The following is a 22,739-nucleotide window of genomic DNA, read 5'->3' on the forward strand; positions in this document are numbered from 1 at the left end:
CAATTCCAAAGGAGTCATAATGAAAAAATGCTATTTCCCAAGAAAAAAACTGATGAACTCTAAGTACAAATATAAATATAATTTTCCTTTATTTTTCTTGCTATTTTTGATATGATTAATATGATATAATGTTTTATATTATTTCACATGCATAATTGACATTTTGTTTTTCCTGTCAGTGGGTGTATAAAGGGTGGGATGTTAAGAGAAAATTTGGAATTCAAACTTTTTTTAAAAAGTGTTAAAAATAATAAAATTTGAAAATATATTTGTTTAGCTTTTTAAAAAAAAGTAACATGGTCTTCTTAGCAGAAGTTAGAGTTAAATGAGCACCTATTCTAAGAAGTATTGATTTTGGGATTAGTGACTTAAAACTTGAAATTGATTTGTATGCCATCTAGTCCAAACCTTTTGCTTTACAGATGATGAAACTTAGTTTAAGGAGGGAAAGATAAACTGCTTCCAGGTAGAAATTAATATCTATAACCTCCTGACATGAAAGACAGCTCTACTACTGTACTACTACAAATAGGCTTATCAGAGGTTTCAATGAAAAAGCAAGACAGAAGAGGTTAAAACAAGATAAGAATTAGTGAAGAATTTCCTTGTAGAGTCGATGATAGTGGAAGTCCACATAGCTATTGGCTAACCATCTTCTGCAATGACCTCCCCCACCTTTTCCTACTTACTTACTCTTATTGATTTTAAAAGTCTTAAGTGACACATCTCCAGCCCTATCAGCTTCTTTGGAGTTTGGGTAATATACTCTATATACCTCCTTATTATGAAGACAGTCTGGATGGGGATGTGTTGGACATAGCAGATTAGTGTGTATAACCAAGGTGATGTAAAAATTCCCCCAAATATCAGGTATCTGGCATTTGGGGATTACAACAGAAGACATGTCCCCTATGGGAAAAATTCATATTCCTCAAAATCTCATAATATGCAATACTCTTGATCCTCTCCTGTTAGTTCTAGCTCTTTTTATGTTCAGTTCTTAGCACCATATTTAAGAATGGACATTGACAAGTGAGAATGTTTTCAGAACAGGATACCCAGGATGGAGAGAGCATCAAAGATTATGCTAGTGAACACTCTAGCCAAAATGGTCTACCTGCTATTACTACAAACCTTCATTCTATCTCCCACCACTGTGCCTTTGCATAAGTTGTTCCCCATTCCTGGCATGTACTTTTTCCTCATCTTAACTTCCTAGAAACCCTTCTTTTAAATTTCAGTTCATATGCTAATCCTTATGAGAAATTTTTCTAATGTATAGTCACTACCATCCCAAACTCAGGTATCAGTGTTCTTTCATTTTTCTCATCTAGGAAATAATTATTTGTTTTCATTTTGTACCTTCTTGGTAGAATTCAAATACCCTAAAATTCCATTTTTTTTTTTGGCTGTGGATTCCAAGTTGTCTAGCACAGGTATCGCATGGTAGGAGCTTAATAAATACTTGTTGAACTTGGTCTTGGAGCTAGGGATGCTTAGGCTGAAGAAGAGGGAAGTAATTATCTTAGAATTAAAAGAGCCATAAATTGGAGGAAGAATTAAGTTTGTTCTGGTTGAACCTAGGGGATACAACTAGGAGCAGTGAATAGAATTTGATAATAATCAGATTTTGACTGGATGTAAGGAAATAACTTTATAAGAATTCAAGATGTCTAATATAAAGTTGGACCTATTAGGAAGCAGTGTTAACACACCCCTCAAAGTCTCAGTGAAAAGTCTGACTAGCCAATTGTTAGGGATATTGTGGAAGGCATTACTGTTAAGTTATATGTTGAACCAAGTATCCAGTGGTATCTATTCTAGCTCCAAAATTCAGCAATTTGCAATTTGGGAAAATAAGATGTAAAATAATAAAATTAGTCTATATAGATAAACAACTACCCTCAATAACCAAATAGGAGTCTTTTCCACAGACCTAAATAGGAATCTTTTTCTTTCAAATGACACCAATTGGTTCCTCCAGATTTCCAGAGTAAAGAGAGATGAGGATGTGTGGAATCAATCAAGAATGCTAAAATGTCTTTTTTTTTTTTTTGGTGTGTGTGTGTGTGTGTGTGTGTGTGTGTGTGTGTGTGTGTGTGTATCCTTCATAATGTATAACTGGGCTTTAGAAAGAGCTTTAATATCTGTATTTTAAAATGCTAACTTCTTAGAACCAACATGAGACTGGGCAAATTTGCCTCTACATTATAAATGGATTAACTGTTGGCTAGAAAACATCTCTATTCTCCAAAAGAATCAAAAGGCAGAAGGAAATAAGAGTATGATCAGAGTAAAGCCAAGTCCTACGGGCAGAATCAGGGGTAGTTTGGTAGGAATCAGTCTTCATATACCCATAAAAAAAGAGAAAATCCTTCTTAACAAAACTCTAATTTCTACAGCCTTAGCTGCTATTTAGACCAAGAAATATGAGGTATAAAATGCAAGTCAGTATAAAGAGCAAGGAACAGGAGTGAATAGAAATGGTGAAGTAATGAAAAGGTAACAGTAAAAAGAAGGAAGAACAGAAAAAGAAAAATAGGGAGGATGAATAGGAAGATTAAGGAAGAATAAATTTTTAATAGAAGAGGGGAAGATGGACCCTGAAGCTAACAGAAAAGAAGAGGAAAAATTTTATTAAATGGATTTGATTTAATCAGTGATCAATTCTTATGATATTGTATTGCTCACTTGTTCTGTGGTTTTGAGCTAATTTATCCCTATCTTTTAACATCTTTGTTCACCAGAACACAGTTGCTATACATTTTTTAATTTATTTTCCGAGGCAGTTAGATTTAAGTGACTTGCCCAGCATTAAGCAATTAGTAACTATCAAGCATCTGAGATCAGATTTATACTCAGATAGTCCTGAATCCAGGACTGTTTTAGGTTTTTATTTTAGAATGGTTGTTATATCTTGAAATAATTTATTCTCTGAAAATGTTTTTGCAATTCAATGCAAAGAGTCCCTTTGAGTTTATTTTGTCTTTGTCCTTTGATAGAATATCTCTTTTTTAATATGTAAAGAATACATTTGCAACTTTATTGTTCTGAGCTTTAAAAAATCAAATTATATCTATGCATATATGTATGATATATTTGTGTATGCATATGTGAGTACCTACCAAGCACTAATGTAATATAACATAAATATATGTACATATGGAGAGTAATTGTGGATGTCAGGAAGTCCTATGTCAAAATAACACTTTTGATATATTCAGTATGTATCATTTGGCAAATAACAGCCTCTTGTTGATGCATTTGGGGTTCAACAACAATTGAAAAGATTTAGGAGAGTAAGTGGTACCAAATGTTGGGATTTGGCACCATATATTGACATTCAGTCATGTGAAAAATTCACAATGGCCATTCTGTTTGTCAAAAGGTTCATTTATTTAGAAAAGATTACAGACAAAATAAAGAAGTAAAATAGAAACCAGAAGTGGTAAATATGAACTAATGGGAGAGCATATAGTCAAACACCACTTCGGCAAGAAGGAAGAGAAGAAGGTGAAGAGTGTCTTTATAAAGGAACACTATGGCAGGCTAATCCAAGATGGATTCAGCAAAGTTGGTGTGGACCATAGGCTGATCTATAAGGGAATTTTAACCTTAGTTTGACATTATAACTTGGCCTTCTCATTGGATACAATGAGCTGAAATTACCTAAGAGTTCCACAGAGAGTAGGACTATCAGATTGAACTGAATCCCAAAAGTACCTTTTCCAACATGCCACAGAGAATAATCTTATATAATCTTTCTCTGCCAAACCCATATAGTTACCCCAGGACCTCATCATTTGTATCTTACATAATGTTGTAAAAACTTATAGAGAAGTTGCTGATCTCCATGAGTAAAGAGAGTTTTCTCATGGGAAAGTCTTATATATTGATAAAATTTCAAGTAAATATCAAAATATTTAAAATATTTAGAATTGGGTAAATATGGCTGGCTTACCACAAGTCACCATCACTGCTATCCTGATTCATTAAGGAAGTTCTTCCATTCTAGATCTAGGAATGTATGCAGATCTGCTTCAGGATTGGGAGATATTGCTTCTAATGTGTTGGGTTAGGATTCTTTTTTTTCCTAGACAATCTTCAGGTGATTAAATAATACATCCTGACTCCCCAGGGATGAGTTTGCGAATGGTTCACATTTAAGACCACTTGCAAAAAGGGAGGGCAAGAGAGAGAGAGACAGAGACAGAGACAGAGACACACAGACACAGAGACAGAGAAAGAGACAGAGACAGAGACAGAGGGACACAGAGAGACAGAGACGGAGGGACACAGAGAGACAGAGAGACAGAAAGAGACTGAAAGATAGAGAGAAAGAGAGGAAGAAAAAGAAGGAGGAGGAGGAGGAGAAGGAGGAGGAGGAGGAGGAAGAGGAGGAGGAGGAGGAGGAGGGAGAGAAGATATGATATACAACATAAATCAATTAAGGAAAATATAACTTATTCCTATATTGAAAAGGAATAGTAACCTCAGGATATTCATAAGTATGCAGCTGATGAAAACAAGTTAAAATAGAATTCATTGCATTATATCTACTGTCACAATTTGCTGGAATGCTGATGTCTAAATTTCATCAGAATATAAATCAGTCTTCAAGATTGCTAATTAAGCATTTAAAATTTTACCTCAGCACTGTATAGTAAAAACTACTTCCAGGACATTTGATGACAAAGCAGCTGCATTTTGACGAATTCTTTTGTTGGTGATTATCTGTGAAACAAAAGCTTTTCATTCTACCAGTTTACTTTGTTTCACAATCACTTTGATCATTGGATCGTTCTCATTGAGAGAATGGCACACTACATAGATAGATAGATAGATAAAGAGAGAGAAATAGATAAAGATTAGCAGAGCCATAGAGGTAGATATGTAGATATAGATAGCAGATGATATTAGTGTGTATGTGTCTGTGTTTACATTTACATAAACACATAGTTTGGTTATGATGAGTGTAATGTGAACTGAAATAAAGTCAGGGAGGAGAAAAACAAACAACCTTCAGCTCTACAGTTACTTTTATCAATTCTGTATCACCAATGCTCTAAATGAAAATGTCACAATTTCAAAGCTTTGATACTATTAAGTCCACACAATTCCCTTCCCTCTCCGTTTTTCCTGATAATTTTTAGTCACTTGTGTGTATGGGAGAGGGAGATAGGATATATATTCTATCCTAATTAGGACCTTTACAGTAGTATCCATGACCACTGAGAGTTCAGCACACTAGTTAAAGGAAAAGAATCTTTTCTTTTTCAACCTCCTGGGTTTGCCCTATAGGGATGTTATTTCCCTCCAACCATGGAAACATACAGTTATATCTTGGCAATTTTCATTTGAGCTTTTTTTTTTCTTTTGGCAAGACTTTTAACTTAGAAAAGAAATGTGTTATCAATTGAAAAATGTCCAATATTTTGACTTATCCTACAAACATTATTGGAGTACATGTTATGCAAATAAGCTTCTGAATCTCAGACAATTCATATTAATTGATACTTTGGGGAGTGATCACCATAAATAGTTGAAAAATGGGAAGACAATATTAATTGGTTTTAATTTTGTCTCAATGATATTTTAAACAATGAAATGTAAACATTTTTTTTAAAAAAATCTGTCAGATTGAAAATAATTTATGGTTCTTCATCCCCATGATGCCATTATTCCCCAGTGATATATTTATTATGACTTGTCATACATTAAAGCAAAGGCATTTTTTGAATTAGAAAAATATGCTAGTGAAAATTTTCCCTATTCATCTTCTACCACAAAAATATTCACCATCATTGGAACATTATCTATGGAACGGATTTCAAGGGCCAGATATGTAGGAAGCATGTTTTTGTAGGGGGCATATGACAAATGGAAACAAAAATTTTTGAAACTGTAGAACTATGAATGTCTTCTGGTAATGTTATTAAGCTTCTGGTTTTAGCATTTATTCTCTCATAAATTTGTTGTTCTTCACTTGTAATTCTTTCTAACCTCATTTCATGTTTTCTTCACAGAGATAATGGAGTGGTTTGCTATTTCCTTTTACAATTCATTTGACAGATGAGGGACTGAGATAACCAGAGTTACATGACTTGCAAAGGATCATCCAGCTAAGAAGAGTCTGAGATCAGATTCAAACTCAGGAAGATGGATTTTCCTGATTTTAAGTGCTCTATCCACTTTGCCACCTAACTGCCTTCTCTTATACATAAAGTCCCCTAAATCTCTCTATCTGCTTATCTTGCTTTATGAGGCAGCTGAAGGCTCAGTGGATAAAGTGCTGATCCTTAAGGCAGAAAGACCATTTAAATCTGACCTAGTTAATTATTAGATATTTGGCAAATTGCCTAAGCTTTGTTTGCCTCAGTTTCCTAATCTGTAAAAATGGAATAAAAATTACATCTACATTGCAGGGTTGTTGTGTGGATAAAATGAAATATTTGGGGAAAAAATCTTAACAAGTGTCTAGCACATAGTAGGAGCTATATAGCTGTATGTTTCCTTTCCCAGATACAGTTTCTGGCCTTCATTTTTTTTAGATCACCTGATGGCAGTCATGTTTTTATATACTATACAAGAGCACAGTGACTATAATATCTTCCTGATAAATTAAAGATGGACTGACAGCTCCTTTAGTTATAGTTAAAGCTATGGATACCATATTTTTCTAAAGGGCAAAAAAAAACAAATAAACAAGCAAACAAACAAACAAACAAACAAAACAAAAAAAAAAAACAAAAAAAAAAAAAAACAAGAAATACACCCTCAGGCTAATTGTCTTTTGAATTCAGTTTCTTGTCCTAGCATGAGTGAGTCCTTATCCCAAGCCTTTATCTAACTGGATAGAAATTTTGTAATACTTGTCTGATTCCTTTGTAGTATTTCTGTTTCCTCAAATCCATTTCAGGGGGCTCTACCCTCCCTCACCCAGACTAGTGGTCTGAGCCACCGTGTATGTTTTCCAAGCCAGTAACATTTTTTTTTGTTTGTTTTTCCTTTTAATTGTATCAGAGCAAGCATCATGGCATGGTCCAGGTCTGACTCAGAATACTTCCTTGGTAGTTTGGGTCTGATATTAACACAAAATGAGACACTTGAGGGTCATTCATCAGTTAACAACAATGGATACTCACCAATAACATAATACTTTGCATTGATGAGAGCCTGTTACTTTCCATATCAAAATGAGACTGATCAGCACTTCAGGCTATGGTTACTTAGTCTTGGAACATTAGCCAGGTATGAAGCAGGCCCAGACTCGATGTGAGAAGGTCTTTGTATGATTGGGAAGCTAATTCTGTATAGTTTAGGAACACTAGAAAGTTTATCTTGTGCTTTCTTTAGCCTGTTGGATGAATCAAGTCTCAAGGGCAGCTTCTTACCTTTTATGTCAGGCAATAGGAGAAATTCTGATAAGCTGATACTAAAAGCTTAAGAGGCCAGGGTCATTAACCATTTCCTATATCTCTTTCTGACTTTTGTTTTTATGAGTTGCCAATAAAACACCTATCAGTCTTTAAGTTATTCTACATCTGGACATCTAGCTCCTCTCATTTTATTCTTTCATCAATAATACTTAGCTAAAGGGGGTTGAATCTGAAGTTGACACTAGTGAAAACTTATTTATATCTACAAAGCAATCAGCTTCATTTGGGATGGTTTCAGACTTGGGATCTTTTTCAGAAAACTTAACATAGTTGAATTGACTCTAGGGAAACAGGGGTTTAAGAATTGCTATAGAGTTAGGTCTTCAGAGGGAAAAAATATCCTAAGGCTAATATTTTAGGTTGGATTTTAAGTCTTTAGAAACTAGTGGGTTATGAAAGATGTGTGGGAGGGATCTCAGCTCTCATGGTGATACCAAGGAAATGATGACTGAAAGAGCACTGAAGCTCGATGAAACATTTCAAAGAATTTATTGACCAAGCACAAAGAATACAAATGGAAAATGATAAAACGATGGTACTGTTTGATGTCTGCCATGTTTGAAGTTTGATGGCATCATCTCAAAACCAGGTCCTCTCTAATGAGGATGTGAGAGAGCTGGGGATATTTATCCAAGAGAAGAGAGTAAGAGATGTAGTTGGAGGGAAGGGAGAAGGGTCTATGATATCTGCCTTCAAATAGGTAAAGAATTATCATGGGGAGTTCTTAGAATTATTCTGCTTGGCACCAGAGAGCCATACTAAGAACTATGGGAGGAAGTGCAGAGAAATGGATTTCAGCTCCATGTAAGGGAAATTTTCTTAACAATCAGAGCTGTCTTAAAGTGACAGACTCAGTAGGATCTCCTTTCCTGGAAGTCTTTGAGCATAGGCTGGATACCCAAAAGTGAGGAATTTTTAGTGAAGATTTCTGTTTTTGTTATAAGTTAGTGATCTGTTTTCCAAGGGTCTTTCAGTCTGTTTGGTATTGTAATTCTCTTAGTCTAAGAATAAATATTATATAACATTAAATTTTCACCTTCAGTTTTCCCCAAACACCAAACACTAAATAAAGTTTAAGATAGTTCTAAGATTAAATAAAAGATTAAATGAATGGGGTTAGGGTTTTTTTTTTTGTGGAGAAGGGAGGAATGAGGAAAGAGGGGGAGGGAAAGAGACAGGAAAGAAAGGATCATAAGGTAAAGGGAAGAAGGAAGGGAGGGAAAGGCAAAGGAAGAAGGGAAGGAGGAGGGAAGGGAGAAGGGAAGAAAGGAAAAAAGAAAGGAAGGAAAAAAAGAAGAAAAGAAGGAAAGAAGGGAGAGAGGGAGAGAAGGAGGAAGAGGGGAAAGGAGAGAAAGAGAAAGAGAGGGAAGGAGGGAGGGAGGAGAGAAACAGAGTCCAATAATGACTGGCTATTATTCTCCTAGATGTTTTTTGAGAGAAAAAGAGAAACACAGCTTGAAATAAATCTATGGTGCATGCTGTGATTCAGATCCTCACCTTTCTCTGTCAGAGCTTTAATTATCTTCATGTAATATAATCAATTTAGAACTGAAAAGGAGCCCTGATGGTATCCAACTTTTTTCATTTCACTAATAAGGAAACTGAGGCAGAGAGAAGATAAATGATGTGCTTATGGCCAAACAGGTATTTACGTGTCAGAGATAAGACTTGAATCCAAAATGTCCGACTCCAATTTCAATACTCTGTTCTTTGTTCCATATTGCCTTTTTAATGTCTACCCTATAACCACCCCAGTTAAACTATGAGTAGTAAAATGGCACAGAACTTGCAGCCTGGCCCTAGCTCTCTCCAATCACCCTACCACAGTATCCTTTTCCAATACACTGTTATCTGAAGTCCATCTTGTGCCTGAAGCCCAATCCTAAACTCAAACTCCATTTCTAGGCATCTCATTAGTTCCCCAGACAAAGTAAGCATGTGAAACTGTTGGAACAATTCCCTGTTATTAATAGTCTAATTCAGATGATTTAGATTTAGATGTTGTCAATAACTTTATTATTAGCAAAGATTTTGACAGAACTAATCAGAAAGTTGCTGGTGCTGGGAAGCCTAACTGCAATGGATGCTAGTCACATGGAAGTCTTATCATGTAACACAATTATTTCCTTCCCCCTTACTCCCCAGGGTCTTAGGAGAGTTATTAGTAACTGTCTTATTAGTAACTGTCTAAGGAACCATAAAACTAGTTTCTAAAAACATTACATTGAAATTCAGGACAGAGATTGGAATTTTCATTAGAAATTACCACACAAACGAAATCTTAAGTTTATGTATGAATTAAAGTTAAATGAGACATCTGTTTTAATGGTCCAGTAGTGATCTACTTATAAACACTAGCAATGATTAGATTGGAGGATTACCAAGAAAAGGTATTCATAGTCCTGCTATTGGCAAAAAAGTGGACACAAAAATAAATTCAATATGGCCCTTCAAGATGGGAAAAAATTTTGGTGCAAAATAATAGGTTAAAATAAAATACAAGTAATGTTCCACCAGTGGTCAAACAATATTAATAATTGAGGGGGCTCACAAACACTTCTTGGAGGAGACTATGACATTCTTTCTGTTACAAACTCTGTCAAGGACATTTGAACCTTTCTGATCTCTATAACAGTCTTATAAGATTTGGAAGTAATTTGAGGAAATTAGGTAGGCAAGACAAGGCAGAAGGTATTTTTTTTTAAATAACTTTTTATTGACAGAACCCATGCCAGGGTAATTTTATATAACTATTCCTTGCACTCACTTCTGTTCTGATTTTTCCCCTCCCTCCCTCCACCCCCTCCCCCAGATGGCAAGCAGTCCTTTACATGTTGAATAGGTTACAGTATATCCTAGATACAATATATGTGTGCAGAATCGAACAGTTTTCTTGTTGCACAGGGAGAATTGGATTCAGAAGGTATAAATAACCCGGGAAGAAAAACAAAAATGCAAGTAGTTTATATTCATTTCCCAGTGTTCTTTCTTTGTAGGTAGCTGCTTCTGTCCATCCTTGATCAATTGAAATGAGTTACATCTCTTTATCGAAGAGATCCATTTTCATCAGAATACTTCCTCAAACAGTATCGTTGTTGAGGTATATAATGATCTCCTGGTTCTGCTCATTTCACTTAGCATCAGTTCATGTAAGTCTCTCCAAGCCTCTCTGTATTCATCTTGCTGGTCATTCCTTACAGAACAATAATATTCCATAACATCCATATACCACAATTTACCCAACTATTCTCCAATTGATGGGCATCCATTCATTTTCCAGCTTCTAGCCACTACAAACAGGGCTGTCACAAACATTTTGGCACATACAGGTCCCTTTCCCTTCTTTAGTATCTCTTTGGGGTATAAGCCCAGTAGAAACACTGCTAGATCAGAGAGTATGCACAGTTTGATAACTTTTTGAGCATAGTTCCAAATTAAGGCGGAAGGTATTTAGAACAGAACCCTAGAGTATTTAGAAACAAATGATAGCAGAAGAGTAGCAAATTTCTAAGTTTGTGATGTAAGGCCAAATTCCAAGACAAGGTCAGGCTGATATGATCATAGCGTCCCTGTATGAAATTATAAATCATCATGTAGAGGTAACCAAAGATCTGGGACAGAAGAGATACTGGCTGGTTCTGGAGATATATTTCATAATTCTCTCTTTGGGTAGAGGTTATTTGGTTCTTTTGAAGACTAAATAGGGGAATAGGATTTATAATATCTAGTTTTCATTACTTTGTATCTGTGAGTCTGACTTCTCTTCTTTTTTTTTCTTCTTCCTCCTTTTCCTTTTCCTGTTTTCTCTTTTCCCCTCCCTTCTCTTTCTCTTCAATTATATCTCTTCCTTTTTCTTAGCTTTCCTTTTATTCTCTCTGTGTCTAAATAAACCAAGACACAGGATAAAAAGTGTCACACATTGTAGTTTCTCTGTTGTAAACCTCTATTTAAATTTAAATAACTTTCATGCATTTCTTTTTCATTTAAGAGATAAAAAATAGCATTTAATTGAATTTAGTATTTCTCATGGTTATCTTTTACACAGTCATGGTGTGATGTGCTATAGTCTCTTTTAATGGATGAATATAATTGGGACACTTAAACATTCCATTGATAATGACTACATGAAGCCCAATCAAAAGCTCCCAATATCCCCAATGCCTCCGACAATCTTTACTCCTAATGACAAGTGAAAAAAATTGCTCCCTTGATGCTGTCACAAATTTTAAAAATACTTATAAGTGAATGGAGGTGTTATGTGAACTTGGAAAAAGATAAGCCAAAAGAATAGCTAGCAGAACCAGCTTCTCTCTGGAGACCAGATGTCTTGCATACATTAGATGCTATGGCACATTTGCTTTTCTGTAGTCATTTCATTTAGGAACAAAATGAATGCCCAACCATTGGGGCATGGCTAAACATACTTTGGAATGGTAAGGAAAATAGCTATGCTATTGCTCAATAAGAATCAATAAATATAAGAAAGCGAGAAGATTTGTATGAATGAATATAGAGCAAAATAAGCAGAGTCAGACCTCCCTTCCTTTGATCTCATTCACTGTATGGATGAGATAACTAGGACCAAGAGAGGGGAAGTGATTTGCTTTTGGTTATACAAATGGTAAATAATATAGCTGGGATTTGACATTGGATATTTTGACTCCAAAATTAGTGCCCTTTCCATTCTACCCTTAGTGCTTTCTAAAACAAGCTTCAGGAGAGCTCGCCATCTGGAATGAAGAAGATATATTTCTGACCAAATTGTCTAGGGGTACCAAACTTCTGAAGGATGCTAATACCAATAATGTTGATAACTACTCTTACAACACCTTAAGGTTTGTGAAGCATCATCTATACCTTATCTCCATTGTTATGAATGACATAAATAGAAGTAGGACACAGCTGTGCATCAGGTCCTACTTCTATTTAACAGATGAGAAAACTGAGACTAAGAATAGATAGTAGATTTAGCTAAGGTGACAGATCTATAATCAGAAGCATGATTTGGACTCAGGACTTTAATATTCCAGCAGTAGCAAATTTATAGAGGACTTTCCCAATGCATGATATTTCTGATTATAAGCAAAAAAGAAAACCAAATGTAAGACATTGACATATAAAATAAATTGCTTCTCAGACAATTCTTGTTGCTATGAACCTCTAGTAGGGAAAACGGCTACTCTTGTATTTGACTAGATTATTATATAAACATATTTTTGTAACAATTATTTCTGGCTCTGATTGAAGGTCTCCTTGACAATGCTAATGTCAGTTTCTTCAATAAGTTCCTGTTACTGTCCTCTCTTCTTTCCCTTTTCTTTTGCCATCAAAGATCTAGAAGGAATAGTTATCCCTCAGAGCGTCCCCATTCCCCAAATTCAATATTTAAGTCTCTACTCTCCCAGCTCTTCCCATACCATTAAACTGTGAATAAAAATGAATTGGACTTCTATGGAATTATTTCTTATTCTTCTCACTAATCTCTTAGGAAGTTTTATATTTTTTACTTCCCCTTGGCAATTTTTCCACACTGTGATAATGATCAGGGAGTACATCCTTAAAGATATTCATCGTATAAAATAAATTTTCTTTTTTAAGAAGAATTTTTAATTATCTATAAATTGTACAATGTCACTCAAATAATCATATCCTTGGGCCTAGAGATTCTGATCCTAGACACAAGAAGGTTAGAGTCACAAATTAAAGCCCCATATACACCTCAAATAGTAACTCCTTTGGAAAAAAAAAAAAAAACTAAAAACAAAAGCTTACCAACTGTAAACACTATGTGAGAGCTCATAGATTAGAAAAAGGTGATGGAATATTTTCAGTGACATAAGAAATGAAAACTTTGAGTTCTTTAGAAATATATGGGAGGAAATTGCATGAAATATTTTTTTCTTTGTAACTCTAATTCCTAATAGAACGACTGGCACAAATAGAAATTTTTGAAAATGCTTATTCATGTGAATAAATGCTAAACTTGAAGTCCGGAAAACTTCAGTTCAAATTCTCCCTCAAATACTTATTTGTTTTGTGATCTATGATAAATCACTTAGCTTCTCTTAGCCTCAGTTTCCTCATTTGTAAAATGGAGAAAACAATCATTCTTCACAGAGCTATGGTATAACTTGCAAAATTATAATATGTAAAGCATTTTGCAAACCTTAAAGGACTATATAACTGATATAATGTGTAAAGAACTTGGTGTACCTTATACAGTACCATATAAATTCTAGCTATTATGACTATTATTTTTTAACAGCTGCCTCCTGAAAGAGAACCAGGAAAATAATATGTCAGTAAAATAGTAATGTTAGTTTAAAAAAAAATGTCAGTTAAAAAAAAAAATCTCTAAAAAGCAGCCCAACTCAGATAAATGCCAGGTGACCAATTTTGGTCTCAGAAAACATGTGAAACATCCCTATTCTAATTAGAGAGATTAGGGACAAGGGTAGCAGAATGCAAGTTCTGACATTTTCTAATGGTGTTTTTTTCAAATCCCACTTTCCTTGTACTTTTTGTAGCATTTAATACTATTGATCACCCTTTACCACTGGATACTATTATCTTCTCTAGGCTTTCAAGACACTGATTTGTTCTACCTTTTCCTCTACTTATTTGACCATTCCTTATCATTTGGCTTATCATGCACATTGTGCCCCCTAAGTATGAATGTTTCCTAAGGCTCTCTTTGTCTTGTGGCTTTTTCTTCTTCAACACTCTCTCTTTATGTTTCTATCTCTGTCTCTCTCTCCATCTCCTTTCTGTGTGTCTATCTCTTTTTTTCTCTCTCCTCTTTTAGTCCTTTCTTTTCTCCTTTCTTTACTCATCTCCTCCTTTCTTCCTGTGTCCTCAGGAGTTTAATGATATTTTCTGTATAGATGACTGCCTTTCAAATACTTCTTAACTGATTACCCACCTTATATCTTCCTACTTCAATCTATCTTCCACATAGCTGCCAATGAGTTTTACCTAAAGTATAGGTCTGATTGTGTTAATCCCCAATAAAAAGCTGTAGTATGCACAATATCCATACCTCAAACCAGATTGAGGATGACCAATAGACCTCAAACCCACTGATGAGTTAAGGAGATGTCTACTCCAAGCATGTGAAGACTTTTTACAATGGAATGAACAGATGAGAACAATTTGCTCTAACATCCATGAGGTTAAATGAAGCAGAACCTGTATATTGCTTAGATCTTGATCAAATATCAAAGATGCTGAGATCATCCACTGCATCTTAGATCATTGCCAGTCATCTTGACTTTTATCTTGACAGTGGATTTCAATGACTCTGAAAGAGAGTGAGATGGTCCACTTTGTACAACTGCCTCACTTAAATCCATTTCACAGGCTAGTCAAGAATCATCTCCTAATGTCATTGGTCCTCTTTAAAAACAAAAGACTACTACCAACAACTCAGTAAACTAAAGTGGCTTTTTCTAGGACTATACATACATACACACACACACACACACACACACACACACACACACACATATATATATAAAGGATTTTAAGTGGAATATATATATATATATATTTTCCACTTAAGTCCTTTATAATCTAGACTCAATGCTCCTTTCAAAATTTGTACATACTTTCAGATTGGTCCCCTTATTATTTCTTAGGATTCTCACATACAATAATGTATCTTTTAATTCTGGGTTTGCACTGGCTTTCAACCAAATCTGAAAGGTTCTTCCTCCTTGCCTCTAATTCTTGAGACTATATTTTTTTATAATTTGAGTCTTAAAGAAAAGGAGAGAAATGAAACAGAGAAAAGATTTCATGGGAGACAGTCAGTATAAACAGGTATAGGTGAGAAAAAGAGTGTCACATTTAATGAAAAACAAATAAAAACCAAGATACTAGATGACAGAATACAGAGAAGGGACCAAAGTACAAGAAGTCTGGAAAGTTATGAATGGGTCAGTTTTAAAGACCTTTAAATGCCAAATTTACATTTTTATCCTAGAAGTAACAAGGAGACAAAAGAGGGAGCTCATTAAGCAGGAGCTTGCTAGGATGCAATCTACACCTTAGAAAAAATTAGCTTGTCATCTGAATGGCAAATGGATTGGAATAAAGATAGATTTAAGACTTAAGACCTATTTGCAAGTTTTGTCAATAGTCTAGATGAGAGGTAATGAAAGCCTGAATAATGATATTGGTTATGTGATCTAAGAAAAAGCTCTGTACAAAAGAGCTATTACAAAGATAGAAGTAACAAAATTTGACTTTATGGAATAAGTATAAGAGAAAACGCAAGGTTAACATTAAGGTTGTGGGTTGAGGTGATAGAGCACATGATGGTATTCTCTATAGCAACAAGAAAATTTGGGAGAAATGAGGGGTTCAAATGTTGAATGACATACCTCAGGCTATCCAATTCAATATACCTAATTGGCAGTTTGTAGAGTAGGGCTACAACTTGAGAAACACAATAGAGATATATAGATCTGGGAGTCATTTTAGAAATGCTGATTAAAACCATGAGACTAACTTCTGAAATTGAACTGAGGCAAGAGAGAAGAGATCCTGAGATTTAATTTTGAGGAACATCCACAGTTAATAGTCATGACATGGATGAGGAGAAAGCAACGTGGATTCTGGATAAATGTCTAGATAGAAAGGGAATCAAATTAGTGTTATATTATAAAACTTTAAAGAGAATAAAGTACATAAGAGGAGATGGTGATTAGCAGTATCAAAATCTGCAGAGGTGAACAAAAATGAAAATTAACAAAAAAGTTTCGATTGAAGGATGAAAGTGAAATTCATATTAAAAAGGATTTAAAAGATAGGCGGAGGAGAGGAAGTGGAAACATCTAGAATAGATAACTTTCTCAAGAAGTTTAGCTGAGGTGAAGAGATATTGAATGGTGAAAGAATATGAGCAGATAAAGGAATTTTAGAGTTTGTTAATGTGCAAGTGACAATATAGCTAAAGGAAAGTAGAAGGGTACATCATGAGAACTGAGGAACCAGGAAATTAAGGCATTTGAAGGACACTAAAGTTCTCTAGTATGAAAGCAAAAGTTGGAGATGGGAGAAAAGTTGTGAGTCAGGTATGGAATTCAGTAAAAAAGGTAAGAGAGTAATTATGTAATTTAATAGGAGACATCACTAGGATCTGAATTGATGGGTAAAAATGGATACCATGAAGTTTAATGGAACAGAAATATTTAATAAAGTTTTAAAAGGGAGATTCTGGAAGTTGCACTGAGTAGTGAGGAATATTCCTATTCTTCCACTTCAACAAGTGAGGAAGGGGATATGAAAGAAAGGATGATAAATATTGGAAAAGGTAGCAAGGAAAACAGTATCATCAGGAGGGAGACAGATCTTACTGAAGGCCAGAAGACAGGAGTGATGGCAGATGTTCAAGGTGAAAGAAGTTTCAATAAAAGGGGTAGAATGATATGAATTGGAAAATTGAAGATGGAGAGTAGGAGTGACCTTAATAAGAGTAAGAGAGTGGGCAACTGGAGATAAAAACTTTATACTTTGCCAGATAAAAGTTCAGAATCCCTGAGGAGGGTTTGAATATTAAGGAATAAAGTATATTAACCACTGATGACTGTTTTTAGGCAGAGTAGCAGAAGGTGAAGAGAGGTCTGTTGAGGGAGATATATAATTAGAAATCTACCTTTGATTTTTGACCTTGTGGCCATTGATGATATTGTGGCTTGTGAGGCCCCATGAGGCCTATTTTATAGCAGGCTGAAGCTGGTGGAGATTAGAAGCCTGAGTTAGGGGTGTCTTGTATGGAGTAGAGAAGAACATTGCAGTGGGAAGTAACAGAAATCTCATCCTTGGAAGTTATCCTGGAGTAGGACAAAAGAAAGTTAACACACTCTGACAGTTCAAGTCTTATTCCTTTGCATTTGGCTTGATATAAAAGATAACTTTTGGGTAGTAATTTTGCAGATTTTGCTTTTGTTGTTACTGTTGTTATAAGAAAGATTTATTCAATGGTATCAATGTGCATAGAGGAAAGATTACTTTTAAAAATATACTAATCAATAACAAGTTCTGGTACACATTCTTGAAATATCAAAGCTGGTTGTTTCTGGTGAGTCTAAGAAACACCTGAAAGTTTCATCTTCTCTTAAGGAGTTTCTGGCCAGTGACATCTCAATTAGCTCAGTTTTCTAAATTAAAACATATCAGTGAAACTATAAGAATTGAGTTTCAAAAATCAGTACATTTGCTGACTGTATCAAACTTTCATATGAGAATAATTATGAAAGTTCTCCAAAAAATGATGCATTGCTTTAAAATAAATGAAAAGCTGAAGATTGATCCTTGGCTATTAGTTTTCTTCCCTTACAATTAATTTTTATCACCAGACCAAATGAAGTTACAGAGTAATATTTCTATCATAACAATTTTCTCTAAGTCTCTTCTTTGTGCCACCATTCACCAACACATTCACTTGCTTAATTTTAAGAAATATTGAATACAGAGGCTAAAGATTTTAGGGTACAGTCAATTTTCTCTGGAATCACATCAGGCGGTTTCCTGAAAAGATCTCAGAGACCTTTAGGATTCTGTTTGGGATATTTGCATAAGCCTATTTGGCCACATTGGTTATGTTTTGTGGCCTAAGGACCAAGTTTTTCTGAATTCTTCATATTTATCACTTCTCTCAGTGCAATGATATTTCATTGCTCACTCACAGACACCCTGAATTTCTTTAGGTAACAGTTCGCTCATTCTTAATATGACAAAGTTAGACCAGGGGCCTCTAAGATCCCTTCTAACTAGCAGGGGATGTTTACGGCTGTCTTTGACCTCCATTTGACCAATGCTCAGTAATGGCAGTAATTTTTCTTCTAACTTTATGTAACATCTTGGGTTGATTGGACAAAAATACCTGTCATCATTGTCAATCAGGTTGAAATGAAACTTCACAAAACCTGATCCAAGTGCCTGTGGGTAATCCTACTAAATATAGACTCTGGGAAAGCCTTTGAGAGGATCTTAATTCCCAGCAAATCAGCAACTAAGACCTTCAGTCCTGACTCAGGAGAGGAGCAAATCAATGAGACAATTTCTAGTCCCAGCTCAGAAGGCAAATTTTGGGGAAACAGGCTGTTTCTTGGAGCAACAGATAAAACTGCAAACACAAATGGACCTTGTGTTCAAAGTCTAAGGCCCATAGAGGCATAGGAAGCTTGGGACAATGCCACCTTTACCACAGGAGCAGAGCTCATCCATGAAAGTAAAAAGAAAGAGGAAAAACAAACAAACAAACAAATAAAAAGATAAGAAAATAAGCAAGAAACAAACAAACCAAAAAAAAAAAAAAAAAAAAAAAAAAAAAAAGGCCCTTGACCATACAAAGCTACTATGGTGATAGGGCAGACCAAACTACAAACTCAGAGGCAGACAGAAATGTCCACAGAAAAAAATCTTAATGAGTGAGATAAATTAGTCTCATAAAAGACTTTAAAAGACAAATAAGAGAAACAGAAGAAAAAAATGAGAAAAGAAATGAGGGGTATGTATGAGAGAGTCAACAGCGTGGAAAAGAAAGGAAAAAAAAATTGTCTGAAGAAAACAACTCCTTAAATAGTAGAATAAACCAAATGAAAAAAGAGATATAAAAGAAAACTGAAGAAAATCACACGTTAAAAAATTAGAATAGGATAAATGTAATAAAAATAGGATTGTCTAATACATTGGCTTCCTGGCACATAGTGAGTGCCTGTTAAATTAATTGAATTTGTTAAATACAAACAGAGAGATACAAAACACCAGAATAGTGCAGATGAGGAATTTGTGGGATAAAAGAAAATTTCATTGAGAAGGTCATAGTTGATCTGAGGCTTCAATAGAGCATTAAATAGGGACTCAGGAAACCATATTAAGGGTATGTTTGGGATGAGAGAATGGGGATGGGTAGACAGATGAAAATTATTGCTGTGTTGTAAATTTCAGTATGTGAGTTCTTTCTTAAAGGACTCTGATGATGAATTATTACAAAGAGATAGTTTTCTTATTCCAGTTTGATGACCTCAGGCAGGACATTAGAGTATTCTACTATAAGAATTCAAATACTCAGATTCTATTATTACCAACCAGTGGGGTTATCCATAAACATTGAGTGATATTTTAGAATTTCATTACTCAGTCCTTAAACTTGGATTTTTCCCCCTGAATTTTGTAAAGTAGATGTATTTTAAGTATTTTTAGGTTAAAAAACTCAAACATTTCTCTCCCTTCCCATCTTACAAGGTCATTATAGTTATTGAGGTAACAGTATAAATGGAGTTTCCGAAAGCTATTAGTAAAAAAACATATTCAGACATAGATCACCGTTTTCATCCTTTCAAGTAACATATTTATTGATGCTTTGTGCCAAGGCTCTGTGCAAGATGTGATATATTTATAAGTTCTGGCAACATCTCTAGGTAAATTTCATTTCACTATTATAGATTCAACCATCTAGACTCAATTTAAGCATCTTGGGGTGGGGGTGGAACCTAGTTTAGGACTTCTCTTTAGTAAGTAACTAAGTGGACAATGGATGGCGTAATGAGCCTAAAGTTGGGAGTATCTGACCTTAAAGACATTGTAATCCTCAGCAGTTTACAAAGTTTTTGTCTGCCTTAAGTTTCCTAAGGAAATATAGAAAATAATACTGCATGTCCCAAGGCAAATGACAATAAAATAAGATAATTGTATAAACTACTTTGGAAATCATAAACACTAGGATTCTAGCTATTGTTTTTATTGATGTAGTAGTTAGCACTACTATTAGTAGTAGTGATAGTACTAGCATTAGTAATAGTAATAGCACTACTATTAGTAGTAGCAGTATTGTACACTTATTAGAAAACTTCAATTCCTTATCTGCTAAGCATCTATAGAATTGCAGCTCACTCCTCCCCACTCACATCTCTACCTTTTGAACTTTATGTTCCAAATTATATTATTCTATTATGCCTACCTTTTGATCTCAATGAATTATAGACCTTTGAAGTATCAGATCATCTGGTCTAAGGGACAATAAACTACAATGCACATGCCAAATCTGGCCAATGACTAGTTTTGTATAGCCCTTGATTGAAGAATTTTTTATTTTCAGTTTGTACTTTTTCCAATACAATAAAATTATTTATGAATGTAAAAACCATTCTTACCTGACTGCCCACATGAAAACAACTAATAGAAGGAATTAGACTGTGGATTATGTTTGGCAGACCCCTGAATTCCAGACTAAAACTTGCTTTTCACAGAAGAGGAAATTTAGGCTCACAAAGAGGAAGCAATCACCATATGGCAATATACACCCAGAAAATCAAGGGCAGAACCAGGTTAAGCGCCCAGATCCTCTCCTACTTCTTTTGATGACATCAAGTTGCTTTTCATTTTCTATACAAACTACCAGCCAAGCCAGTATTCTCTTATTCTGTGCTTATGTAATAGATTTTTTTTTGGACCTTAAATGTAAGACTTTATTCTTGTTAAATTTTATCTTGTTAACTTCATCCCTGTGTTCCAGCCTGTCAAGATTGAATTTCATTTTTCTCATCTATTATATTAGTCATCCCTTCCAGCTTTGTGTCATCTATATCTTTGATAAGCACGCCTTCAACATTTTCACCCTAATTGTAGTTTATGATATTGGTCAAGCCCATTGGCGCATAATAGTTCAGGCTTCAAATCTAAGGTGTTAGGTGTCTTGAGATATAATTCATCTGTCAGCTGAAGTCAAGTCTCAAACTGTATTTATTAAAAATCTACCAGCTACAAGGCCCTGTGTTCAGTATAGGGGATATAAAGATAAAAAATGATAGTCTCCTGCCCTCAAGGCACTTTGCAGAAAGGTAGAATAAGGGGCATGGTAAATGCAGGAAAACATATAATGCAAGGTAGGGAGTAATAGGGTAAAGGAGAGACACAGATTAAAAAATGAGGAAAAGAACAAATTTATCTGAGTAATAGGGGAACAGGAAAAGTTTTACAGATGAGAAGAAAATGAGTTAGTCTTGTCCAAAACATGGACTCGCCTCCCAAGACATGGTTTATTTCTTCCTATTTTCCAAAATTTCAATAATATTTTAGAAGTATCATTGAGTTATGAGTATATCACAGAGATATGCTCTTCAATCACACCTAACATTGGATGGCACTCTCTCCATGTATAGTTTTGTCATGAAAACAGTCTGACACAGAAAAAAAAAAGTCTTTCTGACTTTTGCTGTTTGTATGCTTTCAGTCTTTGACCTATCTAGTGAAATAGAGAAATAGACCTATTATTAATGTTGAGCAATGACCCCCAAACATGACATTTTGGAATTTGAATTAAAAAAGATTCATAGGATCAGAGATTGAGAACTCTGAGAGACCTTGACAGCCATCTAGTCACAAATGACTAGTGGCTTCTCTGGGTACAGGATCATAAATATGGAGTTGGAAGAGCTCAGTGACCAGGTAGATTGACTTCATCATTCTATATATGAGGAAACTGAAAGCCAAGGAAGCTTAATTAGAGGAAGTAATAGACAGAAATGGGATTAAAGATTAAATGATTCCAGAATCAGTGTTCTTTTCATTATTCTAAATTATTTCTAATAGGATTTCTGGGCAAATATTTAACCTTGAATCTCCATATTCTATTTTTTTTTTCATTTAAAGCACCTAAAGGATAGGGGATTATTGTGCCAGAACTTCACTCTCCACCCATCCACATTATAATAAATATCCTCATAAAGAAGCAGGGAGAAACACATATCACCTAGGTTTGGATTTATTATTTAGAATAAAAAAACACTATAATTTTTTTCTCATAGGTTTGATTGCTAAAGTGCGAGGCTAATTTTTTGTGATCCATTCAGAGCATGTCACATTTAATCTCTTTGCCTCAATTTCTTCATATAAATAGGAGTAATAATATCACATACCTCCCAACATTATTGTGAAGATTAAAGAAGAAAAATATTTCTAAGATGCTTCACAAACCTTAAAGCACTATGCAAATACTAACTATGAGTATGTTGTAGAACCTAGGTCGGTGGCACAGTGAATATAATGCTAGGCCTGGAGTCAGGAAAACTCATCATCCTAAGTTCAACTCTGGCCTCCAAAGCTTTTTAGCTATATGACCCTGGACAAATCACTTAATTCTGCCACAGTTTCCTCATCTATAAAATGTACTGGAGAAGGAAATGGCAATCTCCTCTAGTAGTTTTTTGTTTGTGTGTTTTTGTCTTCAGGAAAACTCAGAATGGGCTCATTAAGAGATGACTCAACAACAACAAAGTTCATCATCAAAAATGA

Source organism: Antechinus flavipes, chromosome 2, assembly GCF_016432865.1.
Source record: "Antechinus flavipes isolate AdamAnt ecotype Samford, QLD, Australia chromosome 2, AdamAnt_v2, whole genome shotgun sequence".
In the NCBI taxonomy this organism is placed as follows: Eukaryota; Metazoa; Chordata; class Mammalia; order Dasyuromorphia; family Dasyuridae; genus Antechinus; species Antechinus flavipes.